We start from the raw sequence: 18,744 nt of genomic DNA on the forward strand, positions 1-18,744 counted from the left end.
AGAGGATAGTTTTTATATCGATCTGGGACCGATAATTGTTTTTATTTCCAATATTTGTTTTGTATGGGCATATTCTCTGTGAGAGATTTTATTGAAACACTGTTTGACAGTTCTGCTGTGAAACAATTTCATTATAACAACAGGGAAATACTGCAAAATGGTACTCAAAGACAAATTTCTAGTTCCGTTTATTTGTTTCCGAACTGACATAATAGAGTGTTCTAAATAAACAATTTTTAAAAAAGAAATGCATTTTAACCGACTTCAAAATAGGATGAGGTTCTCAATTCGTCGGTATGTTCTCAAAACTTTCGACTGGGTGAAGTCGGTGTCATCCAAGATAGGTTTGTTACTACATAGATAGTTATAGGTGAGATGTGCTTGAGTCGTGAGGAGGAGAGAGCGGGTCGCGGCGGAAGGACACCTATTCCAAAAATAACAATAATCGTAACTAGAATTACATTAATTAATTAGATTGTATAAAAATACGCAATTATTATTATACTTTTTAGTGTACATTATATCTATTGTTTTGGAATAGTGTTTTTGTAGTCGGTTGTATTTTTGTTAAAAAATTTTGTGCCTTTTAAAGATTTCTAGCATTCATTATCAACGTAATATAGATAATAACGTGTCTCTTCCAGATCGATCGGCGGATATTAACTACGGATACTTCATTTCCCTTAGAATTGACATATTTCTTTGGCTTATTTCAGCTGTAGGAAAGCACTTCATACAAACTAGTATATAATAATGTTCATAATTATTAGTAGACTGCGTTTTAATTTTAGTGTTTCTATCGTTATTGTTCAGTGTTTTAACGGATATTAATTAAAAAATATGATAATATCGTGTTCTGTATTATATTGAGCTGTTACATATTCAGTAACGGCCGTTCCCAAGATTCAGTCTATCTCTTACTTGTGATAAAAATCTTAACTATCGTTGTCTTTTCTGCCCCAATAAACTTATCGATGGTAACTCACCTTATCCGTGCACGCTGTCTGTCAAACTTTATACAGCATACCAGCGATATAAAGTTTGTATGAAAATTGCAATTCACGCGTCCCAATATATAGGCGATAAGAATGACTTATCGGGTATATTGGGACAGCTTTAGATTCCTGACAGTAGAAGGTAGCAATTTATCTCTGTCTGTAGATAGTATATTGGGAACGGCGGTTACACATCTGTTAGACTAGCACACATGAACATTTAGTCTCATCGTAATGAGGAGGAGAATGTTTGTCTCTTACGCTATACGAAGTTTATGTCTATAAGGCGTGCAATATCACCATCAAACGTTGTATTGCCATTATAGTTTACATTGTAGTTATTCTACCAACTATTGGTAGCCAAAATTAAGGCTATTTTTTACCTCCTGAGAAAGTTAGAAAGATACAAAGAGTCTAATTAGCTTTTGATTTTAAAGTTTTCCTTAAATTTGATATCTGAACGACGCGGGACTCATTAAAGGAAAAACAAAATTGTTGTTTTCTTTTTTAATTCCGAACATTATCATATTAACCTTCTTTGAACTTTCACAAATAATTCAAGACCAAAATTAGGCAAATCGGTCCAGCCGTTCTCGAGTTTTACCGAGACTAGCGAACAGCAATTCATTTTTATACATATAGATATGTAACTTAATAAAAAATAATCAGATTTATGTGTTCTGTATCTGTATGTAACATACTGCTGTTTTTTCTTATACAGTCAAAGTCAAATTAACTTTTTTCAATGAGGCTTAAATTAAGCGCTTTTAAATCGTCACTACAAATATTTCTTTTAAATTCCTGAAATAACCACATGTCCGTAAACATTTGAGCTCGTGAGTAGAACATACATATTTTTTTAATTTTATTTTAAATTTAATAAGTACACCTTTAACTTGTTGATATATCTTGCCAAACTTTTACAGTTTGTTGGCAAGTTAATGCGCTTAAAAAAACATTTCATTACGTGTACATACTTAACTACTACTTACTTTAAACTAAACTTTTAGGAATTACAACTAAACAGTATTAGAATTATTAATATTAGACAAAAGAAACGATTTACCAAATCTATATACTAAATTAGTATATAGCAATATTGAATAACATTCAGTGAGAGTTATTCAATGCTATTCAACAGCGCATTTTTCATGTTAAATTTAACTCCATTTTTATTTGGCTTGGGAACACATAAAACTCAACGGCCACCATTTTCAATCAAATAGAGTATTTTACAATATACAAAACAAATTAGTTTATAAGGTGCTGCATCCAATATTAGACACGTGTTTAAATAATATAAATTATTTAATAAAAAGAATTAAAAAATTAACTATATAAATATAGTTTATCCTATATTGTTTGTGTAAGGATGCTTCGTAAACATGATGGTCGTGATTAATATTAATACTATCTTTGTGCTGCAGAAGAGGGCTATTCGCGCGATTTATAACCTAGGTCCTAAAGAATCATTAAGAGAAAAATTTAAAGAAATAAACATTTTGACTGTTGCTTCTCAACACGTTTTTGATAATGTTCTGTATGTTCATAAGCACATTGAGGAATTTTCTAGAAACTGTGACATTCATAATGTTAACACGAGGAACAAACATAAACTTGTTATGCCTACTACTCGGTTGGGTCGAGTTAGGAAGTCTTTTGTTGGGCGATGTATATGCTTCTACAATATGATCCCAGAAAATGTACAAAATAATGTGTTACGAAATTTAAAGGAATTGTTAAAAAACGTTTGTGTGGGAAAGGTTATTATAGCATAAACGATTTTCTTAATGACACCACGGACTCGGAATAAAGCGAACACCCTCAGGCTCTTTAATTATAAATGTTTATTGTACGATATTACATTGTAATCCATATTTTATATAAAAAAGAGCCCGCTGAGTTTCTTGCGCCCATTCTTCTCAGGTCTGAGGCAGTCTCGTTTGAATGGGTGGTAGTTTTTGACGTTCAATAAGTGATTTTAAATCCTATATTGAATAAAAATATTTGAATTTGAATTACTGAAAGGATATAATATCATTAAACATGCTTCAGCCATACCAGGTAATATATTTAGTGGGTACATAATAATATTTAGCTGTATTTTGCGTTCCTAAAACGATCATAATACTATTTCCAATATGTTCGGTATAAACGTGTTAGTTTACACTGGACGTGGTAACTCCCGTGGCACGCCGTCTCACTCAAAGCAAATTCTAAATATTTCATTAATAGTTAAGTTTAGCTACTATGTTCGCAAAGTTTAAACGGACCGTTTCGCTCGTAACCAACAACCACTCCTGTCTCGAATCTCGGCTGAACCTCGGAACCTCTTATTCAATTTGTGAGCGAATCAGTTCGCCGAACCCGATTATCTCTCACGTCGGGGATTTATATGCTCACTAGAGCGCCTTTTGATAAATTTGCGTCAATATTACTATCACCGTGTGTGGTTTTGAGGTTTGTAAAATTATTGACGCGACTAATACTCGGTTTAAATCAAACGTAGAATCTACAAAATATATTATATTACATCCTTTACATTTTATACAAGTGAGAAGCTATTTTTTTTCGATTTGGGACTCATAATTATTTTTATTTCCAATATTTGTTAACACATATGTCCAGAATATATTCTGTGAGTGAATTTATTGACGCACGCTTTGACAGTTTTGCTGTAAAAAAAATTCATTATAACAACAGGGAGCATATTATACGAAATAATTCTTGATGTTATGAAATATTATTAACAAATTAATAAAAAAAAAACAGTATTTTATTTATTATTTTCCGAACAACGTCTGTTGGGTCTGCTAGTAAGATCTATTTTCCTAATTTATATGATGTCTACCTTTTTTTTCCGAAAATAAGGGACGAGACGAGCAGGACGTTCAGCAGATGGTAATTGATACGCCCTGCCCATTACAATGCAGTACTTCTCAAGATAATTGAAAAACTCAACAATTCTGAGCAGCACTACAACTGCGCTCGTCACCTTGAGACCTACGGCGCCTTTCAGACCGAAACACAACAATGCTTACACATTACTGCTTCACGGCAGTAATAGGCACCGTTGTGGTACCCATAATCTAGCCGGCATCCGGTGCAAAGGCGCCTCCCACTGGATCGCCTGGTACAGCGTTCACCTTTTATGTGTCAGTGGGTTACCACTAATGGGTCATCGTCCCATCTCGACACGTTTAGTAATTTTTGCACCTCGAAGAACTAACTAATCAATTCACAAATAAATCTGTTTTACAATCCACGCAGATGAAGTTCTAAATATAACCTATATAATATAAGGCATGTAGTTGACAGTCGGATCAACAAACAAGGATCGTAAGGTTCATACAAACTAAACACTCATTGTTGGCAATAGAAATAGCTTGAATAAATATATGTTAACATTCAAATGGCACTGAAATCATGATATTTGGTTAAGGCGAAGGGTAAGCAGAAAACACACAAAGGAGGCATTTTAGACAAGTTTAGTGGTGAAAATACAGCATTTGGAGCTATGTACACTATTGTTTAATATAACACATACCCTTAAGGCTTATTTGTAGATTTCTAATATTTGCTGTTAGTTATAAGTTAACACTCCAGAGCTATTTTGAACTACCACTTTTCATTGCAGTCAAACAAGTTTTTTCTCGCCATGACGCATTTGTTTAGTACTATTCTCAGAAAAGGTATTTATATAGCTTGTACTTTTTTTTGTGTAGGTACATTTTTTCAGATTAGTAATCAATAATGAGAATTGTAAGCATATAAGCTGTTTGCGCCTGTTAAAATATTACTATTTCCACGCAAGGATTTTGATAATGTTGGCTTTGTTACATAGATCGCGGGCCGGCAGCCGTAAACTCATATCGCTCAAGGTCGCTAGCATTTAGTGTCGCCTTAAGAGTATTTCTTTACTCAAACAAAAGGGCGCGCGTCGACTCGCCTGCGATACATTTGCTCCAAATGAAACTGGGTGAAATTTAAACGTTTTAGTCACTGTTTAACGTGTCTTTTAAACACATTTGCAGTTTTAAAAATTGGTTTTAATTTTGGATACATCTTTTATGAAGGATGTTTATGTTTACAAATAGTCGGAGCCTGTTGTTCTCTTAAATTAAATTAATTAAAGGACAATGTCGATTTTATTTATTTACGCAGAACCGATGAACATGGGAGATACACCCAGATATTTATTAAAATATTTTATCCTAATAGTAGCAACGCCTTAAGGCGAAGAGTAAGCAGAAAACACGCAAACATGGTGTTTTTAGACAAGTTTTGTGGTGAAAGTATGGCATTTCAAGCTATGAACACTACTTAATCCTGTTACACATATCCCTAAGTCTTATTTGTAGGTTGCTAATGCTTGCTGTTGGTTATAGTTAACACTGCCGAGCCTTTTTGAACTACCACTTTTCTTTGAAGTTAAACAAGTTTTTTGGCATGACGTGACGCATTTTTTTGGTACTTCTCTCAGAAAAGTTATTCATATAGCTTGTACTTTTTTGTGTGGGTTCATTTATTCAGATTAGTAGTGAATAACGAGGATTGTAAGCATATAAACTGTTTTCCACGCAAGAATTTTGAAAATATTGGCTTTGTTACATAGATGGCGGACTGGCAGCCGTGAACTCATATCGCTCAAGGTCGCTGGCATTTAGTGTCGCCTTAACGTAATCCCGCATCTTACAGTCCATTATAAATTCGACAAATCATTTAACCAGGTTAACTACCATCCCCAGAACAGCTTTCATCTAAAAACTCTTACGGCCGTTTTCAATGACCTATCTATCCTTAGTTTAATTTACTAGAGGTTGACAAATTTATTCTTTTACGCTTACTTACATTTCAATAACCTATCGACAGATAGCATTGGACTATAACTAATATATTGGACATAACTATGGATAGATAAGATCTTGTCATTAATGGCCGTTCCCAATATTCAGCCTATCTCTTACTTGAGATAAAAAATCTTAACTATCGTTGAGTTTTCTGTCCCAATAAACTTAGCGACGGTAACTCACCTTATCCGTACACGCTGTCTGTCAATGGAACGACGTATAGCTTACCAGCGATAGAATTTTGTATGGAAATTGCAATTCACGCGTCCCGAATTAAGAATAATATATAATAAGAACGCGCGAATTACATATCGGGTATATTGGGACAGCTTCAGATTATTGACAGCTAATTACTGACAGTAAAAGGTAGTAATTTAGGTGAAAGTAATATATACGTAACTAGAGATACGCTAAACGGCCGCTAATCAATGATTATCAAAAATGGCAACACACAAATATATGACTTTATAAACAGTTTAAACGTCAGTTCAAATAGTTTAACTGCTTTTTTAGTAAAGCTTGTAGCTTGACAGTGCAACTAATGCCTTCAGTAATCGGCGCACTTAGCACACACTCTGGAACGAATGGGCCACTAGGTTTCGTAAACATTTGTCCAATAATTGCGAATCCTCGGTTACGTCTCTTGAATAAATATTCCTTTACCCGTGAGGAATGTACGAAGCTCACTCGAGAGTATTTCTATATTGGATAGAATCATGACTTTTTTCATGACATGAATTGCTCTATTAAATACTTGTTTTACTAACGGAATTATTGCTTTGTTTGAAAAATTTGATATTAGTATTTTCGTACAAGTATTGTAATTTGAATATTGTGAATTAACATCGTGTGCCCAATTTTATGCCTACGGTAAATTTACAGTATTTTTTTTTATGCTCAGCTGATGGTGATTGATACGCCCTGCCCATAACAATGCAGGGCCGCTCAGGATTATTGAAAAACTCAAAAATTCTGAAAGGCACTACAACTGCGCTTGTCATCTTGAGACATAAGGCTCCTTTTTCAAGTAATTTCACTAGCTACCGACCGAAACACAAAAATGCTTACACATTACTGCTTCACGGCAGAAATAAGCGCCGTCGTGGTACCCATAATCTAGTTGGCATCCTGTGCAAAGGAGCCTCCCACTTGAATAATATGATATTAATATTTTCGTATAAGAATTGCAATTTGGATATTTTAAAACAACACTATGTGAAGGAAGGGTTACGGTAAACTTACAGTAAAACTATATTGGCATTCATTATACAGGGTGTCCCACTGCTATGCCACATGGTAGGGTAGGACCTTAAATATTGTAGATGTAACATTTTACTGACGACCTGTATAGCCGAGTGGTTAGCGAGCTACCTACTAAGCTAGAGGTCCCGGGTTCGAATCCCGGTAGGTGCAAGCATTTACATGATGAATATGGATGTTTATTTCCGAGTCATGGATGTTTAAATGTATTTATGTATGTTAATATGAATTTATGTATGTTTAAGTAAGTATATTGTATTAAATATATCGTTGTCTTGTAACCCATAACACAGGCTATATATGCTTAACTTGGGGCAAGATAATTTGTGTAAAAAGTGTGTCAATATTATTATTATTTCTACTGAAACAAGACTTTATGTTAAATTCAAAAACAATTTAATTAAAATAAAGTCTTCTCTCAGTTAAATGTTACATTGACAATATTTAAGGTACTTCCCCTCTATGTGGCATAGCCTGTATAGTAAGTATTATTAAGCACGGTATAAACAAAACCGGTATTAAATATATACCTACTTTGTCTGTCTGTCAAAAGCCTTTTTCTCAAGAACGTTGAGCTAGACAATCATCTCTAAGTAAGTTTAGTTGTTAATATAACCTTCAATTTTGTCTAATACACAAACTTCAATTAATTTCAATCCCTTTCAATGCTTCTGCCAATAATTATTGACGGTAATGAATTAATTATCAAATACAACACAGTATTATCTTTCAAAGTAATTAAAACATTTGTCAGTACTGAGTGACTGATTCTGAAAGCCCGGCCCGAAAGTTACGTCAACATTTATCGAGATAAATAATTCTATGGCGTGTTACTGAAATATTATAAACATTTCCTAACTCGTTATTAATTTTTAAATAAAATAAATAAATTTGTCAATCTATACGAATATAATATTATAAAGCTGCAGTGTTTGTTTGTTTGAACGCGCTAATCTCTGGTACTACTGGTCCGATTTGAATGATTCTTTCAGTGTTGGGTAGTCCATTTATCGAGGAAGGCTATAGACTATGTTTTTTTTTCAAAATTAGGGATCCGTAATAAAATTGCTATTTTGTAACACAAGGTGTAAAATCGAAAACCTATTTTTGCGTGCGCTGCAAAAACTATTGACAATAGAACAAAATGATGTACAGGCTATTATATAGGCAATATTTTATTACTTATAAAACTATCGCGTGAATTATACTTTATATGGCAAAACAACGTTTGCCGGGTCAGCTAGTTATAGAATATTCACATTGAATTTATTCCTAGTGACCTAAGCTCTTCACCTTCTTAATAGCCATACATCTTGACAGAGTAGTCGTATCGTTATCTATCTGTATACTCGTGTATTGAAAAAGGGTCTTTGTTTGAGGCTTAATTAAGCCTAAACCACTGATCGTATCGACATGAAACTAGCACCATTCGATGCGAAATTTATCCTAGATGGTATATTTATGGCTACTTATTTTTAGAATTCCAACGCTCCTTCATTAATTTATTTCCTTTTAAAATTATTCTATTAAAAAAAATTGTTATTATTCAATAAACGAATATTATCAAACGAAGTGGTAACTTGCATGAATACTATTTTAAATAATATAATTTTTTGTAATTATTTTCACTACATTTTTAACCCTATATTACAATATACAGACTCTACAGGGTCTTTTAGGCTTTACGTTGGTCAAATTAAATGTAAAGTAGTAATTATTGATTGTGTTAGGTTGTATTGTAAAACAAAACCACTGAAATATTTGCATGTTTGTCAAGACGAAACATGTGCCTACTGTTAAATTTGTAACAAGTTTACTTGTGAATGTTTCTGTCAAATAAAGAAATTTAACCTTGACTATGAATTATGCAGGGAAGACTCGTTTCAACGTTGTGAAATGTGAGTATACGGGTTTGTAGATTAAACAATAGATGCTGCTTCTTACTAGTTCGTGGATGAAGTAGTTGGTACAAAACTCTGTCTACGTGTCACGAAGCTCTACATCTCCAACTCCTGATTTCTTCGAAAAAGTCTCGTTCCTGAATTTGGCGATTAAACATCTCCCGAGTATGACCCGTATAGAAGCAAAAGACGTGTTAAATCGGTTAAAGACTAATTTAAGGAATTAACACTAAAGAAAACTTTTAGCATTTCGACTCTACTAAAAAATGTTAAGATTTAAAAAAGTTATAACTCTATGAAAAATTTATGTTTATAATGGCATTTTAAAATCCCTACTAATATTAATAATGTGAATGTAAGTTTGTTTGTCACGGCATTATGTCTAAACCACTGAAACGATTTTGTTATAATTTAGTATAGAGGTGAAAAGAGAACTTGGAAAAGTACAGAGGCTATATTGTATCTAGAATAAGAGGTTTGGAGGGATTTAAATAATGGGTGGAAGTTTGTATAGAAGCTTGTCAATATCCATGATGCCACCATGAAAGTTTGTGTTTAGGTACTTGATAAGAAATAAATAAATATTTGTTTTAGCGTTTTTGAAATTTCGAACTGTGTAGGGTTGATGTAAGTGATAAAAGTAAAAAATAGTATGCTTAAAATAATCTAACAGGAGTAGCTACTTTAAGCAAATCAAACCCGCATTTTTTTTTTTGTTTTAACAAAGGATGGAAAAATTAAATGTATGAAAATAAGCAATTTATAACTAGCCGCAGCAGATCGTATGTGTATTATTTGCAGACAAATCTAAAAAACAAAATTTGCTGATCAATTGAATTCGAATTGTTATAATTCCACGCGACCTCGTCCGGGTAAAAGCTATTTATACATAAATCAAAGAACAACCACTTATGAATGTCAAATGCTTTTTATCAGTTACCACCACTTCGAAGATGAGTTTTAATGAGATGAAATGGCAAGAAACTCATTACCCTGCTTCTAAATCAACTTTTACAGCTTCGTCATTTTACAAAATGATTTTAATTACAATCTATGTAAAGTGATGCAGATAAAAATACAAGTACAAAGCTACAGTACCAAAGAACTAGAAAGAATGTCAAAATCAAAGATATTGTTTATTTTATTAACGCAATATTCGTGACACGAAAATGTGGGACGTTTTTGTCCAAGAAGAGGGAGAGAGATGTAGTGTATAGCTTGGATAATATTATAATGAATAGACATTGGCTTCAAAAATTAAAGTGTACAAATAAAAGTTTTTAGTGTGTTATTAACCATAGAATAAGATTTTACTAACATTATATTGGCCACACATACCCTGAAATAAATGATATTATTATTAAAAATCTTAAAAAAAAAACAAGATATATTCTCCTTTGTCAATAGATTGACTCAATCTTCGTGTCGCTGTGTATTCTGTGCGATAATGTATTTGACTACACAGTGTTTATCAGAACATTACATCTGAGTAGTGAGCATTGAGCGCCCGACTATTGACAGTGACAGGTACTTCCGTAGTTGTGCTCAACAATGACTGCCCTACATCACTGTTATCTCATTACAAGTAGTGTCTTTCACACAGTTTCTATTCTCTTTCGAACACCACACCACATCGATACCTTTCATGTCTATCACACTCTACTGTTTTATTGTTTGTCTGTATTAAGCCTCTTTTGTAAGAATAATTGTGTGTAAGATTTGACATTCGATTTCATTTGATTTTGACGTTATAGATTGAGTTATAGTTGTGGTTATATATAGTACAATGAATTATGTACTATACCCACTGCTATCATATATAACTATAATCTCCAATCTTAGATTAAGGATTGGTCTCCGCTGCACTCCAACTAAATACCGCAGGCGTAGTCGCAAAGTGCGGCAACTAATACTACGCCCGAGTGGGCGTACTCGAGCCAGTCCTAAACAATGTGCGACGTTGACGTGCCACATGTTCTGTTAAACTTTGCTAATAATTGAAACTAAAATGCCGGGTTGCGTAGTAAAAATACATACATACATATAAACACGCCTCTTTCCCGTAGGGGTAGGCAGAGACCACTTCTTTCCACTTGCTACGATCCTTACTTGTTTCGCTTTGTCCTCTTTAATTATTCCTTTTATACATGCTCTTCGGTTTAGGGTACTCTTGACCTGGCCTTTTTTCAAGACGTCCCTGATTGGATCTCGAAACGTCCGCCTAGGTCTATCTCTTCCAACACTTTTATTCACACTAGCCTTATACAATTTCTTTGTCAATCGTTCTTCATTCATTCTCTCGCCATGGCCATCTCAGCATACCTTTCTCAATTTTTGTCACAACATCTTCTTTCAGACCACAACGTTTAGTAAAATAGTAGTAAAAATAAGAAAGAAATAAGAAAGACACTGGGACCAGATATTTATCAGTAAGTACTTTGTATTTAATTAAAAAATTTCAATGTAAAATAACACAAAGCGTATGTTACAAAATTTGAAAATATACCAATGAGTATCAAGATGTCAAGCATCTAATATTTGCCGAAAAAAAAAGCTATTGTCCTTAGTTAGTGCGATAAATAAACTATCATTTATAAATCTGTACTATTTATTTACTCTCGCAGAAATCAGACATACTCTACTTCTAATAGAAAAAGTTATCATCCCTATTGTTGACTCCACAGTTTCACCTCATCAAAATTATCGGCCCTGTCGCGAAGTTACCTGTGGACCAAACAGCTGACGTTGTTCAACTACCTAAAATTAGTTTCGGAATTCTGATGAAAAGTTTAATTGGTTCCTCAAAGCCAATATGTGCTGCTTCTGTTAACTAAAGAGAAAAGTCAGTATTATGAGCAGAATCGGTGAGGAAATTGAAATTTAGTTACGAATTGACGTTTGACAGCGGTGACAGGAACAATTGATTAGTATTGAAGTTGTTACAGTTCAATTATATTCTGAAATTATTAACACCGAAAGTGTAACAATTTAGGCACATGTTGTTATGGGATTGAGGCGTCTAAATTACAAATCGTATATGTGCCAGTTTATCATAAAAAAACACCGTTTAAATAAAAACCTGGTGGCTGGATGATCTTGTTACCGGGCGGTCTGCTTGATGTGTTTTTTTATTATTATTATTTCCTTTAAAGTTAAAGTTATTATATATTTTATTTTATGAAATGCTCACATAATGCCTCTGTTTATTTACGGTATATGTGGAATAATGCATCTACTATACTCAATAACTCTTGTGTTTATAAGTATTAATTTACTTTTTTTTCTTTTTTTGACTTACTCGTGTAAGCCTTTCAGTTTTTGACATTTGAGTATTTTTGTTGCGTCACTTTGCATATATTTTAATTGAATGATTTGTAAAACAATTAAAATGTACATCTTGACTTAAAAGAGTGGCAATGAGTTTCTTGCTACTTCTTCTCATTAGCTCAACCCTTTACGAAGTAGCGGTAAATTCAAAGAAACAATATTTTTATTTTTATTTTTGACATTCATAAGTGTCATTTCCGTGACCTACATGAATAAAGTGTTTTTGAATTTGAATTTAAACCGACTTCAAAAACTGAAAAGTATAAAATAACTAAAAATTTAATTTAATTCACCTCTTACGCAAACCTTTGCCTTAAATATTAATAAAATACTATTATTTATATGGGCTACCTATTGATAGGTTTAAAGTCGGTGCCAAGCCCTAAACAAAATATAACATAATATTATAAACAGCTTACTTACTGTAATTATTAAACATCTCTTGCCGCGCGTGTCTGTCCGCTTGGGTTGTTTAGTTCATTTGGCTTGGCACCGACTTCAAAGCTATCAATATGTGGCACATACAATTAATAGTATTTTATTAATATTAAATGTAAAGATTGGACAAGAGGTGTAATTAAATTTTTAAGTCATTTTATACTTTTCAGTTTTTGAAGTCGGTTTTCTTATGCATAGTTTATTTTTTTTTACTTTTTAGTATCAGTTAATAATCTCCTATAAAAGTGGTACACAAAAAACAATTATATCATCCACGTAGACAAAAATGTTCATAATATGAAAACTACTGGGCCAATCTATGTAAAATATTAAAAAAAAAAGATTAAGATTTATTAAAAATAAATAAACTCGTCACATTCAATTTAAATCATTGCGCCTCGGAAATTGAAGTTGCATTTGTACGTTTTCTTTAAAGCGAAGAATTTTCATTATTTTCCAGAGCAACTAGTAGGTAATTGAAACCCTATAAGAAAATATTTTTCTACATTTGATCGTGGCAATGAAAATTTAATGATATAAGCGATATATTGTGTAATGAAACCATAGACTTACAATATATAGACAACCTGATAATGCTAAAAGTATAAGGAGCTAATTCCAAGCATGGCTGAACTTTTACGACAATTCAATTTAAATCGGTTACAGTATCTTGCGACGTTAGATTTGTTCTTATTTCTTACACACTTTTTCTGTCTGTATTGAAACCCACAAAACGACGCCGCGTCAATATTACTTTTTATATGTATAATATTTGGGGGTAAAGTACGTTTAAAAAAAAATTAACAAAAAAACAACCGACTACAAAACCACCATACCAAAACAATATGCACTAAAAAGTATAAAAATAATTACGTATTTTTATACAATCTAATTAATAAATCTAATTCTAGTTACGATAAGTCAACGATAGTTAAGATTTTTACCTCAAGTAAGAGATAGACTGAATATTGGGCACGGCCGTTACTGAATATGTAACAGCTCAATATAATACAGAACAGATATTATCATATTTTTTAATTAATATCCGCTATAACACTGAACAATAAGGATAGAAACACTAAAATTAAAACGCAGTCTACTAATAATTATGAACATTATTATATACTAGTTTGTATGAAGTGCTTTCCTACAGCTGAAATAAGTCTAAGAAATATGTCAATTCTGAGGGAAATGAAGTATCCGTAGTTAATATCCGCCGATCGATCTGGAAGAGACACGTTATTATCTATATTACGTTGATAATGAATGCTAGAAAGCTTTAAAACGGCACAAAATTTTTTAACAAAAATACAACCGACTTTAAAAACACTATTCCAAAACAATAGATATACTGTGTACTAAAAACTATAATAATAATTGCGTATTTTTATACAATCTAATTAATTAATCTAATTATAGTTACGATTATTGTTATTTTTGGAATCGGTGTCCTTCCGCCGCCCGCCTTCGTCTCTCGCCTCCTCACAACTCAAGCACATCTCACCTATAACTATGTATGTAGTTACAAACCTATCTTGGATGACACCGACTCCATCAATTGTGAAATATAACGGTAATTTCATAATTTAACACCTATTATTAGAATTATGAAATAACGGTGTTCGTTGGTTTCCTTTCTGTTTAATAATTATTAATACTTTGAATATGTAATTTTACAAAATATTTAGCGATTCTCTTTATAAATTGTGCAATTTGGAAACATGATTAACTTTATTTTTCCTCCATAGAAAAACATGGTTGTTCTTTAATGACGTATTGCTTTTAGCAACTCTTTAGCCCACGTGATATTTCGCTACATTTATGCCCATGGGACATTCTGACACCCCCTTTCCTACTTCATACTGTGATTAATGGATAATCTCACAGTGTATTCGCGAGGCAAAAATATACTTCTGCAAAGCCAAAAGTAATGATAGAATATGATGGTAGTAAATAAGTGAATTTTCTTACCAAATTAAATTAAAATTACTAAGAAATTATTAAATGAAATAAACTATAAATATATTTAAATTTCCATAACATGTACCCTAAAATGGCAACGAATACAAAAATGATTAAATTGTTTGGTCACGTGCATAATTATACAAGTTTATAATATTTGATTTTTTTATTACTTGACCATTACAACGTTACGGAAGGTGACTGAAATATATGGATAGCATAAAAAAGATTAGGCCGAGTATCGTTAATTTGCTCCTAAGAAGAGTTCCTTTGTCATGGATGCCATCACCAGAACTTAACCACGAATAAAAAAAGAATCATCGAAATTGGTTGGTGCGATATTCAGTTATTCGTAAATTTGTCGCACATTTTGGTGAAAGTTTGGTTAAAATATAATATGCATTAAAAAATATAAATATAATTGCGTATTTTTATACAATCTAATTCTAGTTACGATTATTGTAATTTTTGGAGTCGGTGTTATCCACGATAGGTTTGTAACTACATACGTAGTTATAGGTGAGATGTGCTTGAGTTGTGAGGAGGCGAGAGCGAGTCACGAGGGAAGGACTCCGATTCCAATAGTGACAATAATCGTAACTAGAATTAGATTAATTAATTAGATTGTATAAAAATACGCAATTATTTGTATACTTTTTAGTGCATATTATATCTATTGTTTTGAAATAGTGTTTTTGAAGCCGGTTGTTATTTTGTTAAAAACTTTTTTTATGATTTTTTTACTACATTATCTCTTAACATTTTAATAATTATTGGAATTTTATATTGTAGAGTCTTTTAGGTATGACTTTACGTTGGTCTAATTAAATGTAGCAATAATTATTGATTGTGTTAGGTTAGGTTAGGTTAGGTTAGGTTATATTATATACGAAACTACGGGAATTTGTATATCTGTCAAAGCTAAACATGTGCCAACTCTTAACTTCATAACAACTTTACTTGCAAATGTTTCTGGCAAATAAAGAACTTAGACTTTGACTTTAGTTTTAATCGATTTGATTGTATCGATTTGATTATATTTTTATATATTTTTATTTTTTAATTAATGCTCATTTTAAATTTTATATTATTTTTAAGGTGAATGTTACACTAGCGCATTAGGAATATTCCTGTAAGGCTAGACGTAAGTGTTGTAAACAAATAAATAAATAAATAAAATCTTTATGTTAATAATTTCTGAATGATAAATACCTGTTGTTAATATACAAATACTAACTTGTTGGTCTCCGTTGATAAAAGAAATGTGTGTGTGTACTTATGTATGCACGCAAGATGTTATACTTCTTTGGCCGAAGCAAAAATCATAAAAATGATTTACATTTATATTTATGAAAGAACAATTTTGTAAAAATCTTGCAAAGGTGGCTTTGACAATTAATTTTTAAATAATGAATACGCCTGTATGGGCCTGAACCCTGTGCCTTAACCATAATGCTTTCTTCAACCAAAAAAAAATAACGAATGACGCAAACGTCAGAAAATTTAAGGAACCAACTTCACCCTGCTACTTTTTTCATAACGTGCGTAAAGAAGTATAACTTTAACAATACCCAGCCGCAATTATATTTGTTGTTTAATATTTCCTTCTCTACGAAATATAAAATTCTACACATACAAGGAGGCAAGGCAGGAATGAAAGTCAGAAGCGGCACGCTGTTTGGTACGCCATTCTTCTGAGCGTCTACAGGAATCTTATTAATAGCTGTAATATTCGAGCACGCTAGCCGTATGCGGTATTAACCACAGAATTGTTTCCCTAGGGAACCGGGAACACAACTCCGCTTATAGCCGTAATTCAACCTTGCTTTTGTTGAACATGTAACGTTGTTATGGAATCGGCAACAGCGAGCATGATGTAGGTATTTCAGTTTTCAAGTGAAAATTTATTTTTACAGCGCGACACAATGATAGCTCTAAGCTTGATTAAAAACTAAGGTTTAAAATGCGATGGCACAGCGTGGTAGATGAGTATGGTTTTTAATATGAATAATTCTTATGTGCTTCACGGACTAGTAAGAAAAATAAGGACTCCGTGTCACCTTACATAACAGTGTAGTACCAAAACAAGCCGATTAACGTGTAAATAGATAGCCCCACGCACACACTTACACTACTACAGGCCGATAGGCGGCCATTATGAGAATTGTCATCGTCTGTGACTGTCTGATCTGTATCAATATATTTAAAAAATACCGTCGTGCGTTGTGAAAAAGTGTAAAAACGATACTATATAAGTATTTGTGGCCATATATGATTATTTAAGGGAGAAAAAATTGTGTAACTAGTATCCCCCGTAGCCGCACACACACTAGCATAACGGTGCTTCACTTGCTAATATCACGACGCGGAGTCCTTCTTTTTTACTTGTCCGTGATGTGCTTATATACATTGCGAGGGGCGAAAGAAGTTTTAAAGAACAATAACCAAAAGTTCCGAAAAACCGAAATCTCATGCATCAAGACCAAAATTGTATAGCAATTATTTTCATATTTTGGAACGATATTACAACTCATAGATTTTATATTTGAACAGGGATTTGCATTATCCTATAACTTTGCATTTATAAGTATCTGTGTATATTATTGCATTAATTATTTCATTCAAAGTCTGTCTTTGTATTTTAGCTTCGGCTAATTTCCGAAACGGCTACACCTATTTTGACGGAACTTCCACTGTAGATAGCTCAAATTCAAATATTTTTATTCAAAATAGGATGTGACAGCACTTATTCAAAGTCAAAAACTACCACCCATTCCAAAATGAATAATTGAGTCCTGAGAAGAATGGGAGCAACAAACTCAGTGAGATTTTCTTTCATAAAAAAATATGTTTACAAAGTAATATCGTACAATTAAACTTATTATTTAATAGCCTGAGGGCGGTCACTCTATCCCCAATCCGTGGACTACTCTTATCTTAAACTATGAATAATGTTTTGAATTTTTTTTTTAAATAACTCGCTTCTGGGATTAAAATTTATATCTACTTCCGGCCGTTTCCAATATTCAATCTCTTACTTGAGATAAAAATCGTAACTATCGTTGACTTTTCTATCCCAATAAACTTATCGACGGCAACTCACCTTATCTGTACACGCTGTCTGTATAGCTTACCAACGATAGAAGTTTGTATGGAAATTGCAATTCACGCGTCCCAATATAAGGCGATAAGAATGACAGGGACAGCTTCAGATTATTGACAGCTACTACAGCTACTGACAGTAGAAGGTAGTAATTTATCTCTAACTGTAGATAGTATATTGGGAACGGCCGTAAAATTTACCATGTGGAGATAGATAGTTAATATAGAATTGACATTGAAACGCGTCAACTTTGATCCAGAATATTCACAGTCGGCAACGGCAGTACAAAATTAATTAATGGTTTTGTTGTATATTGTATTAAATAAATAAGATATTTGGACAGCGTCTTCAAACTTCGCAGCTATGCCGCAGTTCTGTTGTGAATATTGAATTCAGGCCAACTTCGAATTAAATATCCCAAATTCAAGTTGAGCCAGGAACGATCACTTTGTTGTAGAGTATTTGTTTAGTGATCCCTCAGGAATGAACCGGGTCGCTAACGATGGATTATATTTACCAATTTGCATCATTAATTTCGGGGAATAATTGATAAATCAAATATTAGGTTGATATTATGAATAGATGTTCATTACTATGTTGCCTTCCCTGTCGTCGAATAGAGGAACATTGTAAATAAATTATAACAAGCATCCAGTTATAAAATATAAAAAAATGTGAATTAGATATTTTTGGTAAAATACAAAATATATGTTTGAAAAAAAGATGTATTGCATAATATAGTCTATTGGTGCCTTATTTGTACTTACCAATGGGAGGCTCCTTTCCACAGGATGCCGGGTCGATCATGGGTACCACAACGGCGCCGTTGTGGTACCCATGATGTGGTATTTCTGCCGTGAAGCAGTAATGTGTAAAAATTACTGTGTTAGACCTGAATGAAGGGCGCT

The 18,744-nt window shown here is 32.8% G+C and overlaps 2 protein-coding genes across 2 annotated transcripts in view; one reads left to right on the forward strand and one right to left on the reverse strand.

The window, feature by feature from the left end:
- Window positions 1-18,744, forward strand: part of LOC126965039 (poly(rC)-binding protein 3) — a 137,176-nt gene that overhangs the window by 60,672 nt on the left and 57,760 nt on the right. The gene's annotated exons all lie outside the window — the stretch shown is intronic.
- The window catches only part of LOC126965076 (ELMO domain-containing protein 2), a 250,333-nt gene continuing 231,925 nt past the window's right edge, over window positions 337-18,744 (reverse strand). The window contains exon 3 of the transcript XR_007729453.1: window positions 337-424. The gene's annotated coding sequence lies outside the window, so the exon portion shown is untranslated. The remainder of the gene's footprint in view (window positions 425-18,744) is intronic.

This window comes from Leptidea sinapis, chromosome 6 (genome assembly GCF_905404315.1).
Source record: "Leptidea sinapis chromosome 6, ilLepSina1.1, whole genome shotgun sequence".
Lineage (NCBI taxonomy): Eukaryota > Metazoa > Arthropoda > Insecta > Lepidoptera > Pieridae > Leptidea > Leptidea sinapis.